General features: G+C 44.7%; 1 pseudogene across 1 annotated transcript in view; it reads right to left on the reverse strand.

The window, feature by feature from the left end:
* The window catches only part of LOC149456111 (uncharacterized), a 53,129-nt pseudogene that overhangs the window by 6,360 nt on the left and 32,351 nt on the right, over positions 1 to 14,418 (reverse strand). The window contains exons 3-4 of the transcript XR_016313962.1: positions 9,750 to 9,810; positions 4,689 to 4,775 (exon numbers count right to left, since the gene is read on the reverse strand). The product of XR_016313962.1 is annotated as an uncharacterized LOC149456111 (transcript). The remainder of the gene's footprint in view (positions 1 to 4,688; positions 4,776 to 9,749; positions 9,811 to 14,418) is intronic.

The raw sequence follows: 14,418 nt of genomic DNA on the forward strand, positions 1-14,418 counted from the left end.
AAAACGTTCCGGTAAGGGTACTCGGGGGTCGGCCGCCGGGAGTGGTGCGGATGCCCCAGACACCAGCACAGGGGCTGCTACAGCTGGGGACGTGGTGACCGCGGCCTGTGGGGCGGGAGCGGATATAGTGCAGGCCTGGAATTGAGTTTCAATCCGCTGACATCTATCCTGCAGGGCCGATACGGTCTGAGTCAAATTGGACAGGTGCCTGCAGATCTCCTCCAGCGGAGATGGACCTCCTCTAGACTCAGTCATGGCCTTCTGGTACTGTAAGGGACCGCCCGGCGGTACTACTAGCACTCCACTGAATAGGCGTCCCCAGCGCACGGAGTCTAAGTCCCAGGGTGCTTGTTCACCAGAGCCCCTGATGGTGGGGATGGACTTGGAGCTCCCTGAGACCAGGTCGTGGCTACTAGGTGCGCCCGTCAGTGGTAGCAGTATGCGCAAGGGGCTCCCACGGGGAAGAGTCTGATGTGAGGAGGTCAGAAGACCCCGCTGCACGGGATGGATGGATGGATGAGCAAGGTCAGACGGGCCGGGTCGGTAACAGAGAGGGCGGCAAGGTACAAGGCAGCGGGCATAGAATGGTCGGGTCACACGCCAGGTCAGCAACAGCAGGTCAAATCCAATAGGGGCATTCAGGAGAGAGGTCAGGCAAAGCAAGGGTCAGAATAGGAGAAACAGCAAGGTCAGGTACAATCCGGGTCAATAACTTTCAGGGTACAGGTTCACAGGATTCAGGATGCAGGAAAGACCAGAAGGCACTGAATGACAGCTCAGGGTCGTTTAAATATCCCGCCCTGCGCTGCCATTGGTGCCCAGCGGGCGGCCGCGGCTTCTACTGCGCATGCGCAAACTCGAACGCCGCGGCCAGCCCGGAACCAGTGCTCGAGTCCCTGCGCCGGGCGGCATACTGCGCCTGCGCCGGGACCAACGCGGCGGGGATCGAGGGGATCCCTGACAACAGCATTTACACATATTTTTTATTTTTGTATTATAGCAGTTATGTAGGCAAAACAAAAATATTGTAAATAGCTTGATAAGGAGTTATAAAATGCACTTCTATCAGGACTGCATTTTTTTTTACAACCCTTCAGCCCCCCTTCTAACAGTTTAGTTTTACAGTGTCTCAACAAACAATCAAAAACATCCCCAAAAAGCACCCACAGGCAGCAAGCAAATCTATGCTGTTCCATACAGTACACACAGCATTTGTGCCCAAGGCATAGAGCATGCAACTTTGTACTATCACCCTTTAGGCCAAAAACGTTTCTGCACTGCAGGTGTCTGCAGGGGCTTTTAACTTGGCTCTCTGTAATAGAATGTATGTTCTTCCCAAGCGCTGAAAGAGAAGGTCTTCATCAGAGCGATGCCGGGCATGTATGTTTCCAAGCTAGCCATTTTCGACACCAACCTTCCCCCCAAGGCAATCATGGCCACCTTGGGTAGTGGTAGAGCTGTTTACACACACACACACCAGAATTTTTAAGCGGGTGTTTGGGAAGACGTGGTGATGGGTGGAGGAGCACTGTGAAGATAAGGGAGTGGGTTCACTGTATATGGTATAAGATGCAAGTGGAGGGTATCTAGAGGTGATGTCCTTAGTGTTGTGACTCAAGACTTTCCTTGGACACAGAAGACATAGATAAAAATAAGACATATGTTGATCAACTTTAACTTTAAAGGGAATCTGTTACAAACAGCCTCTGTTAGAAGGCTCTAATACAGGCAGCCATTTATGACCCATATCATGTATTGGTTTTGAGGAAGTATAAAAATGAGCCTCTGCAGTAGAACAAATTTTCAGTCTGTGTTTTGTCAATGGCTGATTTAATTAGAGTCCCCTGACAGCAGATTTGCTTCAAAATTAAAAAGATATGAAAAAACTAAAGTCCCCCTCCCCCCCAAAAACTTTATTTTGGGAATCCCCTATAGAGTCATGTCATAAAGCTTTTGTGTATCATGAAAAGTGACATATATAGAATAAATGACAAAAGTGTTAAAAAAGTTACCACCAGATATAGATATGACCTTTATTATGCCGTTCTTGATTAATACAGGAGTTTGTACCGTTTCCCAACAATATTTTAATATAAGGATATAAGGGACATAAATAGAATCAAAATAGAATTTGGATAGAAGTACTGGAAAGGAATACCAGTACGAGTGTTAGGGAAAAGAAAAGAAAGATAAAAAGGATGAGGAAGAAAATGATGTGTAAAGTCACGATGCAGCTGTTTTCACCAGCCATGACACAACTCTATCAAAGAGTAGCCTATCAAGTAGCCTGACGTTAAACGTGTACCTATGACAGGTGTAATGGCCTCTAGCAGCAAGGGAGATGTTGTTGGCACTCCATCCACCAGTGGTCCATCTCCTATAGCAGTGGGAGCAGACCCGCACTGCAAAGGTCCCTATCCTGTGAAGAGGTACAGGAAATCAAGAATTAAATTAAGTGCCTGTGTGGAGCCCGCGCTAGGTGTATGGTGCGGATCATTTCTGCTATTGGGAGAGAGGTAGTGGAGAACGCTGGACAGGTGGAAGTGGAAGTGGAGGTGGAAGTCAGTGTGTCCCTCCAAATTACAGTAAACTACAGTAAGGTGTACATTGACACGGGGACCCGAGAGTTAACTAGAGGACTGTTATAGTGCAAATGTACGCAGCGTACGTTCATCTCTAGGAGTAAAGGTCTGTCTTAAGGTTGAGTATTTCCCCACAGTATCCTCAGCCTTGTCTCAAGGCATTGATGAAAATGGTACAGGTAAAGGTACCCTATTTGTAAGAAACCCTGACTCTGTTACTGGTGCCTAGCATAGCCCAGAAGAACCCACCCCCGGGGCAATTCTCTTATATGACCCAGACTTAGAGTCCAATGAGTTAATGGGAAGCATGAAGGAAAGGTCCACCATCATGTGCCATCCCTACAACCACCCCTCTGCTAGAATCTCCTTCTTTACACAGAACATTTTCTTGTTATCTGACTGTTACTTGGCACCTGGCTTAGAATATTGTGACAACAATATTTTTTACTAAAATGTTACATTTCCTCAGTTTAAACATTTGATACATTTTCTATTTTCTATTCTGAATAAAATATGAGTTTATGAGATTACCAAATCATTGCATTCTGTTTCTACGTAGATTTTATCCCAACTTTTAGAATTGGAGTTGTGAAAAAGCTTGTATGCAATGAATGTTGATGGAGAAAAATGCAGGGCCAATAACTATGGTGGGAACAACCACTTATTTTCCTGTGCTGCCTATAAGCACAAGCCAACCATGCAATTGTAAATCCACCTTTGGTTGTGATAGAAGCAGACACGGGGAAAGAAAGAACATTGTGTAGGCTTTACTGAGTGAACAATATGTTTGTCTGTCAGATTTGCAGTGCAAAATTGCATGGGGCTCAAATCTCAGAGGAGGCACATATGCTTTTCGGGTACATTCTTGGTGCAGAATGCTGCAGCAGTAAAAGTGAAGTTACAAGCTCTCTTTGCACCGCAAAAAGGAAAAGACTGAGTAACATATGACCTGTAAGCATGTGGTTAGGTTTGAGACTGGAATATGTTATAAGCCTGCGTTTCTCAACCAGGGTGCCCCACCCTGGGGTGCCTTCAGGCCTTTATATGGGTGCCTTGGCAATATGCCTAAAAACTGCCCGAAAATTGTATACAAGCCAGCAGGTGGATCTAGCCTACATTTTAGTTACACAAAGCCACAGGTTTTCATTGTGTACTTTTACAACCTCCCAGCTGCCGGCATCCTAACAACCAATTACATCATTAATTGATAAGGAGGATGTTGGATGCCTGCACAGCATCCTTGTTTGTCCCTCCCCTGCCCCTCTTTATCAGCAGTGGGGTCACATTAGCAGAGTGCGGGAGAGACATTAATGGAGAAACACTGGAATACTAGTCAGTACCAGTTTGCAAAAAAATATTTGCTTTGGGAGAATAAGTCACTTCTGATGTTGGGTGTCCTATGAGTGTGGATGTTGCTGTGTTACATAAAACTATTAGAATAGTTTTTTACATTTTAGAATGGGGTGCCTTGAGATTGTGCAGAATGTCAAAGGGTGCCTTGAGATTGTCCATCATTTTAAAGGGTGCCTTGACTGAAAAAAGATTGACAAACACTGTTCTAAGCAACTGGACAGGGCTGAGAATCTTCATGTTCTGGAAGCTGATCAGTTAGATCTCAGCTCTGTTCTAATCACTGAGCACTCACAGAAAACATGGAGAAGCCCTCCAGTTAAAACAAGAGGTTTCAGTCCTTTTAAACAACATAATGGTAAAGGATGGAAAATATTTTAAAAAGTACAGTATACTTACTCTTTAACTCTATAAGTGCCATTTGTGTGTGGATTTCATCAGTTTTTGAAGCTTACTTGACAGATGTGGAATACAATCTTGAATTTAATTTTATGGAAAAGCACTTTGTGTATAGTTACCATTTCAAATTAATTTTCTTGTATCAAATAGCTTGTGCTAGCAGCAGTTGTTATAATGTATTACGATGTTAACTCTGTTACTATCTCCCTCACAGTAAATGGAAGTGGTATTTATAGTTTTCAATCTCTGTGTCAGAAAGGACATTGGTACCAGAAGGCACCATGTGACTACATTTAGCAGAAGAAAAAAAATACAAAATCATTCTGGTAATTTATCTCCATCATTGATGTTACTCACCGTCATATTCTGCCACTCTTTTATTCTGACTTCAACACTTGGAAGAGTAATTGGAACCAGTAGCGTGGTTTGTTCTGTGCACTGTGCCTGAAAAGAAAGATTCTTGTTCAGCATATTAACAGAATTTCTTTAAACACGAGTCCTGGAAATGTAATGTTAATGAACAGCGTACATGTTGGCAATAATTGCATTTCATAATTATTTTATTGTTAAAGGCATTTCTGCTGTGTAGTATACAATAAGATAAAAAAGGAACAAATAAACATGTATTTAGTAGTAGAATTTCTACATAAACTCTGTATCGATGGTTGTAACTCAAAAGCAGCCCCTGTCATCACCAAAGGGCTACACATAATGTTCAATATATGTAATGCTTGAGAGGACGGTCAGAAATTGCAGATCTAATAGAGGAAATGAGGATCAGAGAATGGACATGCTACATTTTATAGCTGGGGATATGCTGCAGATGACAATATGAAAGTGAAAACATGTTTCTAGTAGAGATCAATGCTATTACTGTAATCAATGTTCCCACTACAGACTGCTGAGGTCCATGGGCCTTGTACCAAAGGGCCACAGGTTGGGTACCAGGGCTCTATATGGTGCCTTGAAAAAGTATTCATACCCCTTGAAATTTTCCACATCTTGTCGTGTTACAACCAAAAACGTAAATGTATTTTATTGGGATTTTATGTGATAGACCAACACAAAGTGACCCATAGTTGTAAAGTGGAAGGAAAATGATAAATGGTTTTCAAATTTTTTTATAAATAAATATCTGAAAAGTGTAGCATGCATTTGTATTCAGCCCCCCTGATTCAATACTTTGTAGAACCACCTTTCGCTGTAAATACAGCTGCAAGTCTTTTTGGGGATCTCTACCAGTTTTGCACATCTAGAGAGTGACATTTTTGCCCATTCTTCTTTGCAAAATAGCTCAAGCTCTGTCAGATTGGATGGAAAGCGTCTGTGAACAGCAATTTTCAGGTCTTGCCACAGTTTCTCAATTGGATTTAGGTTTGGACTTTGATTATTTATTTGGAAAATTTTATAATAGAAATAAAGAAAAACGGGGTTTTTCTTCACAATTTTTGGTCTCTTTTCATTTATTTTGCACAAAATAAAAAACCAAGTGATAATTAAATACCACCAAAAGAAAGCTCCCATCAGTGCCCATCGGTGAAGCCAACAGTTTCCATCAGTGCAGACTTTCAGTACCCATCTGTGCTGGCTATCAGTGCCCATCTGTTCTGGCTTTGAGTGCCCATTGGTGCTGGCTATCAATGCCTTCTCAGTGATACCTGTTAGTGCCCATCAGTGCCACCTATCAGTGCCCAGCAGTGCTGCCTATCAATGCCCATCAGTGCTGATCATCAGTACGCCTATCAGTGCCCATCAGTGCAGCGTTATCAGCGCAAATTAGTGAAGGAGAAAAATCACTTATTTACAAATCTTTATAACAGAAACTAAAACTTTTTTTTCACAGTTTGGTCTTTTGTATTTAGCAGAAAATAAAAACCCAAGTGGTATTTAAATACCCCCAAAAGAAAGCTTTATTTGTGTGAAAAAAATGATAAAAATGTAGTTTGGGTACAGTGTTGCATGACCGCACAATTGTCATTCAAACTGTGAGAGCGCCAAAAGCTGAAAATTGACCTGGGCAGGAAAGGGTAAAAGTGCCCAGTATTGAAGTGGTTAAGGAGATTTCTCTATACTTCCTATCCCAGAGACACATCAGAAAGTAGCAGGAAATCTCTTCAAAGAGAGGGAAAATCCCATCTTAGTTGTCAGAAGAACAGGTTTCACCACTAGATTTCCCTTCACCACCTGTCCCATGTGACAACGCACAAATGTTGGATTTCCTATCACGTTTTGTAACCAGAGACAGTGGTTATCAGGACTGATAGAGAGGGACAGCAATTAAAAACTGATAGGGGTTGTAACCCCTCACTACTCTATGCAACACTCAGGGGTCTCTTCATAAAACATTTGTTGCACGAATGTCAGAAGAATTCATGCAAGCTGGAAGAAATATCACAGGATGTTTTATATTTTATTTATTATAGATTAATTCTAGCATCATCAGCTCCATCTAGTGGCCAAAATTCGATATAGTTTTCTCATCATTGATGTATTTCAGAAATCTATTCTGCATGTTGTCCACTAGATGGAGGGGATGACACAGGCATCTCATATTAAAACTAGACAAAATAGTAACATTTTGTTCACCTTGCACAAATGCTTCTGACATTTGTGTAATGAATGTTTTAGAAATAGACCCATAAACTAAGTTTTGGCTTTAATAATAAAGCCAGTATAAAGTCACATGTCTGCAGAATATACTAACAAATGCTTCTGATTCTACCCATATGGAAGAAAAATATACTTTAAATATATTTTAGAAATATTCTTCCGAAATATATTGACATATATTTGAAATGCTACAATTTTGGTCATATTCAATATATTCCAAATTATATTTCAATAAATATATTTTTAAAAATATATATTTTTTTAAATATATTCTTCAGATTTTTTTTTAACATATCAAAAAGTCATTTTAACATATTTTTACATATATTTGTAAATGCATTCCGAAAATGTAGATTTGTATTTTTAAAGACATACAGTATATTTGAAATGTATTTTTAAATATATTTGTCATATTTTGTAATAAAAACGCATTTCAACATACAGTATGTATATATATATATATATATATATATATATATATTTTGGAATATATTGAATATGACCAAAATTGTAGCATTTAAAATACAGTATATGTCAATATATTTGGGAAGAATATTTTTGCAATATATTTAAAATAGATTTTTCTTCCATGTGGGTAAATTCAATATATTTATGTAATCAATAGTGTACAAATGTTTATTCACCTCTGCAACATAATATTTTACTATTTCTTTTGACTTTGAATTATAATAACATGATGAGTTGATGTAACATGATCTAATTACATGATGAATTATGTAACAAGATCGACATCATAATGTTTATTGTAATCCTGGTTAAAGGTTTGTTGTATTTACTTTTTCCAGAATAATTTTAAATTGTGACAGCAGGTACAGGGAGAGATCTCCCGCCTGCTGTCACAGTGGGGGATTGAGGAGGGTGCAGGGACTGGAGCACAGTAACATGTTACAGCTATACCACACTTCCCCCATTATTGACACTGAGAGCAGTCTTCTCCAGAGTCCTTTCTTTGTCCACTGCCGCATGACATTATTACATATAAGACTGAAAGCAACCTATTGTAATGGGGTGGTTAGATGGAAATAATTGATGCTATGTTGTCTTCTGTGCAAAAGTCTGATATTATTTACTCTTTAAGAAACGGTAGCAGGATTGTGTTTTAAGAATATGTAATAAATTATATTTATGTTTATATATTTATGCATGTTTTTTGGGTACCATAATAATCCCATGGGCTCTATATGGAATACAAATTTATCTTTAGGGTAAGATTTTAAAAGGGATGATGTTACCTACCCCTATCTAATTGTATTTGTCATGATAGTAAATATGAAGGCGTGGTGTCAGGGCAGGAACGCTGGAATGGGCGGGCAGGCCTATGGTACGGTCACGCTGCGACTGACGACAGCCACTACCCACAGACCAGAGTCCCTCAGGGTGTGGAGTCTAAGCCCCAGGCTACCCTTCACCAGGGCCCCTGATGGTGGGGATGGACTTGACGCAGCCTGAGACCAGGTCGCGGCCCCCGAGTGACCCCAGCTGCGATAACGACTGCCGCCAATGGCGTACAGCTGGTGGGAGCTAGATGGGAACATGAGTAGAGTAGTCAGACAAGCCGGGTCAATAACAACGGAGCAGACAGTACTAGACGGTAGGCAAAGAATACTCAGGTCACGGGCCGGGTTCAGCAACGAGAGGTCGGGTAAAGGGTTAACGCAGAGAGTAGTCTTGTCCAAGCCGAGTCGGTTACCAGGAGAGCAATGGGAACAACACAAGAGCTTGCAACAGGGCAACATACAGGACACAAGTGCAGCGCACACTTGCAGACAGGAGGTTTAAATGTGCTCAACCACACCCTTCTGAGGAGGAGCCGCAGAAGCCTGAAGGCATAAAGGTTCCCACCATGCTTTGCAGAAAACCAAGATGGATGCCAGCTCATGGAGATGCACAAGCTCTGAAGAAAGTGTAGCACTGCCCCTTGGGACAAGCTGGAATATATTATGGGGCCTGCGCTCAATAGATCCAACCCTAAGCAAACCCAATCCCTCTGGCACAACTGGTAATGAATAGCAAATACCCCGCCAAGAAATTTGCTGACACAGGGTTAAATGAAACAAGAACAATTTTATGGAGAATGAAATGCAGTGTAGAGGGGTGGGGTTTCCCTTTCAACTTCAAAACTTACTTTTCTTCTTTTATGCAATGCAGTAAATTTGGTCTGCCACTAGAGGGCTTCACAGCCAAGAGTCTCCGGATGGCAGAGTCGCACTTTAAGCAGAATACAACTGATATCAAACAAATAAACTTACTTATACTCTATCAATGAAACGTATTACCCACACCGGTGTATGATTCTGCTTCTGAGGGGCGTTAGCCAAAAATCACCTCAGAGTCAGAACAGAATGCAATAAAGAGGTACCTCTAATAAAGCTACTAAGCAAGATTCCCCCACTCTAGTCCTTGTAACGGTGGAGCTCTAGTTGGTGCACGTTTAGTCCTTACAATGAAGTAAATAGCAGCTGAAGGCTTCTTTGGAGTTTCAGCTGGTGTGGGTTACATCCAATTTCACTAGGTTTCTGGGCTGAGAGGGTCCAACCTCAGTGTCTAAACGCAACACAAAGCACCCCAAGACCAGGGGGCAGTCGCAGGATGCAATCTCCCAGTATGTGTCAGTCCCCGGGGCAGACAGTCTCAATTACACTGGTGGTGAGGGGCAAAGCAGGCAGAGGGATCTGTGGCTTGCACAGGGCCCCAGATGGGTGCGATCCCAGCAGTGGGGTGTGGATGTCCCAGTCTATATGCAAAGTGTAAATGGTGTGTCTTACTCTCTCCAGGGGGACAGCTCACCAGACTCTGAACACACAGCAGGGTCCCTCTATCCGCGCTGGGTGCTGTAGTGCCTCCTCCTCTGCTTGGACGGGCTCCACATGTCCCTGTCTTTTCTCCAGCCTCGTGTCTGTCTGTTCTCCCCTTCACTTCCTGCTTCCTCTCCCTCCCAGCGTTCTTTGCTGTGTAGTGGATGAGTCATCAACTTGGCAGAATGCCCAGGTTTTACAAACAGGAGAGAGAGAGAGAAAAGACTGACTGCTGAACATGTGATTCCTTCTGAATCCTCTTGTACAAGGAGCCTGCTACACACTCCCCCCACCAGAGAAGCTTTGGTCCTCCAAAGACAGCAGTAAAAGCAACCTGTTACATGCTTTTTATATACACGCGGAGAAAAAGCAAAGTTAGTACACACAGGAAATTAAATTATTCACACTTGCATAAGAATCTGGCAGAGGAACCTCCCACCATGTAGCAGAGTGAGGGTTGTCCTGCCCATAGGCCACACTAATGGGAATGGCCCAACCAGATGTGCCAGGGGGTGAGTTGGGGCTGTTCTCTACCGAAACTGCTGTAGAACCAGGCGTCACGAGATTCCTTCTAGAAGCATGTACTACTTCCTCAGAGTTTTCACCCAACACATCATATGCCAGTCTTTTTGGGGGTTGAATAACTCTACGCTCTCTCTGTTCCCTGGGCTCTAGCAATGGTTCTGGCGTTGCTTCCGATGTTGGTTCTGACACTAATGACTCATCAACCCTTGCTTCTTGCTCGACGCTCTGTCTCTCCCAGTTCAGCTTCCTCCACATCTTCTCCCTCATCAACAATGGACCCAGAGTCTTCAGGTTCTAACTCGGGTAGAGAAGGCTCAGGCTCTTGCAAATCTTCTGTAGGTTGGGCCTGAGGCACAAATTCAGGAGCCTCTGGCCTAAGAGGAACTACGTCAGTCACTCCAGTGGAAAAAGGAGTGGTGGGTTCGGAAATGTCAGATGTCCACAGCAAATCTGTCCCTACCTCCTCACTCTCACTGTCCTCTTCATTTGCAGGAGGTGGTGTGGGTTGAGACCTGGTCACAGGTCTAGTCCTCTGAGAAGTTGAGGGGGTAGACTGTGGATCAGATTGTGATGGTAGACGGACTGCATCTGACAAAGGCAAAAGGTGGTTGCGGTGCCAGGTTTTGAGTGGGCCAACACCCTTTTCCGGTCGAATCTGGTAAACTGGCAATCCAGGCAATTGTTTGCAGATGACATAGAGCTCTGATCGCCACTGATCCGCCAACTTGTGTTTTCCAGGGATACCCAGATTTCTCAGTAAGACTCTGTCTCCAGATTGTAAGTCCTGTACTCGCACTCTGAGATCATAGTTCTCTTTGTTTCTCTGACCCCTGGCATCTGAGGTGGCTTGAGCCTTCTCATAAGCAATCTTCAGGCTTTTCCTTAGGCGGTCCACATATCCTCTATGGGAAGCTGCAGAGGTATGGTCTACAGAGGTTCCAAAAGCCAAGTCTACTGGCAGTCGGGCTTCCCGGCCGAACATCAGCCGGTAAGGAGAGTATCCTGTAGCGTCGTTGGCAGTGCTATTGTAGGCATGTACGATGGCTGCTACATGCTTACTCCAGTGTTGCTTTTGCATTGAAGTCAAAGTCCTGAGCATATTCAGGAGGGTACTATTGAATCTCTCTGGCTGAGGATCTCCCCGAGGATGGCATGGAGTAGTCCTCGACTTTTGGATACCTAGTAGACTCAAGAGTCTCTTGATGAGGTTGCTCTCAAAATCTCTCCCTTGGTCTGAGTGGATACGTTGTGGTAGTCCGTAATGCACAAATAACCTTTCTACTAAAATCTTTGCCACAGTTGATGCTAACTGATCTCTAGCAGGAAAAGCCTGGGCATACCTGGTAAAATGGTCAGTCACTACCAGGATATTTCCCTGTCCACTCTGATCTGACTCCAGGCACAGGAAGTCAATGCACACCAACTCCATGGGTCCCTGACTTTGAAGGTGGCCCATTGGGGCAGCTCGTTGAGGCAGAGTCTTCCTCTGAATACATCGGATGCAGGAGTGACAGTAACTTTCAACTTCTGTCCGCATGCAGGGCCAGTAGAAGCGGTCTCTTACCAAACAAAAGGTTCTTTCTGTTCCCAGATGGCCATGGTCATCATGGAGAGCAGTCAGCACCGTTTCTCTGTGTTTTGCGGGCAAAAATAGCTGCCATTTCTCTTCAGGATCATCAGAGGGGCCCCTTCGGTAGACCACTCCGTGGCGTAACTGTAGCCGATCCCACTCACGATGTAGCCGCCGGGCCTCCCTTGACGATGTAAGAAGCAAATCAGGGCTTTTGCTTTCTAAAGCCTTCAATACTAGGCCGCAGAGGGGGTCTTCCAACTGATCTCTTCGCAGATCCTTCCTGGAAAGCTTGGGCAGGCCTTCACCCCCAACCTGGGTGACATTGCAATAACACCTGGGAACGCCAGACGCCGAAATCCCAATGTCTTCTGCCCTGGACCCACCTCTTGTTCGGTGTTCCACTCCTTGGCATAAGGCTCGTACCCCTTCAGAGGGCACCTGAGTCCACTCTTCTGGGGAATCCTTGGAACAGTGAGGTCTTCGGGATAAGGCATCTGCATCCCTATTCCCAATCCCTGGCCGATAACTGAGGCTGAAAGTGAACTCCGATAAGGCAGCTAACCACCTGTGGCCAGTAGCATCCAGCTTAGCTGTAGTGAGAATGTATGTGAGGGGGTTATTATCTGTTTTTATCACGAATTCTGCTCCATATAGGTAATCTCGAAGTTTGTCCACTACTGCCCACTTCAAGGCCAAGAATTCAAGCTTGTGGGTGGGGTAGTTCTTCTCAGCGGACGCCAAACCCCGGCTCACATAGGCGACAGGTCGCAAGCATCCATTATGTTCTTGATAGAGGACTCCCCCTAACCCATCTCTACTTGCATCCACATGCAATTCGTACGGCTTGGCTGGGTCTGCATAGGCCAGGATTGGGGCGGTGGTTAGACTCTTTTTCAGCCGTTCAAAGGCCTCTTCACACTGGGTTGTCCTTTGTCCTTGAATAGATTCCCTAGGCCTCCTGGTTCCCACTGCTGGCTTCGCAGGTCTAGAAAGATCTGCATCATCATTGTCTTCTTCGTTTCTGAGCAGTTCATTGAGTGGGCGGGCTATCCGAGCGAAGCCCTGGACGAATCTGCGATAATAGGAGCAAAACCCCAGGAAAGATCTGAGCTCTGTGACATTTGTGGGCCTTGGCCATGAGGTGACAGCTTCCAGCTCCTTGGGGTCAGTGGCCACTCCGTCGGCAGATATGATATGACCCAGGTAATTGACCGAGGGTTGGTAAAACTGGCACTTCTCCAAAGACAACTTCAGTCCCTCATCATGAAGTCTCTTGAGCACCTTCTCCAATCTCTCCTCATGTTCCTCCAGAGTCTTCCCGAACACAATGATGTCGTCCAAGTATACCAGTACTTCAATTAAATTCATGTCACCCACCGTCTTCTCCATCAGCCTTTGAAAGGTGGCTGGAGAGTTGCACAAACCTTGAGGCATCCGGTCAAATTCAAAGAACCCTATTGGGGTTATGAACGCGGTCTTTTCTCGGTCTTCCGGGTGCATGGGGATCTGGTAATACCCATTCTTCAGGTCCAGCACACTGAACCACTTTGCCCCTGATAGGCTTTGCAAAGCATCCTCTATCCTAGGGGTGGTATACTGATCAGGAACAGTTCTTCGGTTTAGCGTCCGGTAGTCGATGCACAATCTCAAAGATCCGTTCTTCTTCCGGACCACCACTATCGGAGAGGCGTATGGGCTTCGGGACTCTCTGATGATGCCTGTCCTCTTCAACTCTGCCAATTGCTCACGCAGGTCTTCCAAATCTCCCAATGGAACTCGTCGAACCCTTTCCCTGAATGGGGCGTCTTCTCGAAGCCGAATCCGATGATGGGCACTCTCTGCACACCCCACATCGAAATCACTTCTGGAGAATGCAGCCCGCCACCTTAGGAGTTGATTCTTCGCTCTCTCTCTCCATTCTGGGGAAAGGGGGGTGTTCCTTGGGTAAAACGCGTCGACAGGGATTTCTTTCTCTCTTCCATCCCCTAGCTCAGTGGGCAAGATTGGGGTTGCAGGATCCATATGTCCTAACAGCACCCGAGCTGGGATTTTCACTGGGGCAGCAGTTGGGTTATGAACACTGACCGAAACCTTTCCGTGGCTCCTCCGTAGCGCTTTTGTTGACACTACCTCCGGGAGGATTTCCACTCCTGTGTTCTCTTCACAGCCACCAGCCTCAAGGACAATGAAGGGGCCTGGCTGCTTCCAGGTCAATTTGACTGATGCTTGTAAACACGCCACCTCTCCGGGTTGTAGCACCTTCTCATGTTGATCCCGGCGCCATATCTTCCCTATTCTTTCCGCTGGGGCTCTCCTCTCTTGTACCAGGCGCTGATATGCTTGCCTTAGCATGGGATGTACAGAAGTGGGTTGATCATTGGGCTCTTCGACCAATGGCGCCAACAGCCTTCTGACAAGATTGGTGTTGGTCCCTATGATTAGGGGACTCCTATTGGCCCCAGGCGGCCGGGGACAGATGACGGCTAAGGCTTCAAAAGTCTCAGCCTTCCCTGTCATGGAAGGATCAAAAGTTAGTCTGACCGATAGGTAACCATCATAGGGA

This window comes from Staurois parvus, unplaced genomic scaffold (assembly GCF_062004578.1).
Source record: "Staurois parvus isolate SC_StPar_1 unplaced genomic scaffold, SC_StPar_1.0 ptg000376l, whole genome shotgun sequence".
Classification (NCBI taxonomy): domain Eukaryota; kingdom Metazoa; phylum Chordata; class Amphibia; order Anura; family Ranidae; genus Staurois; species Staurois parvus.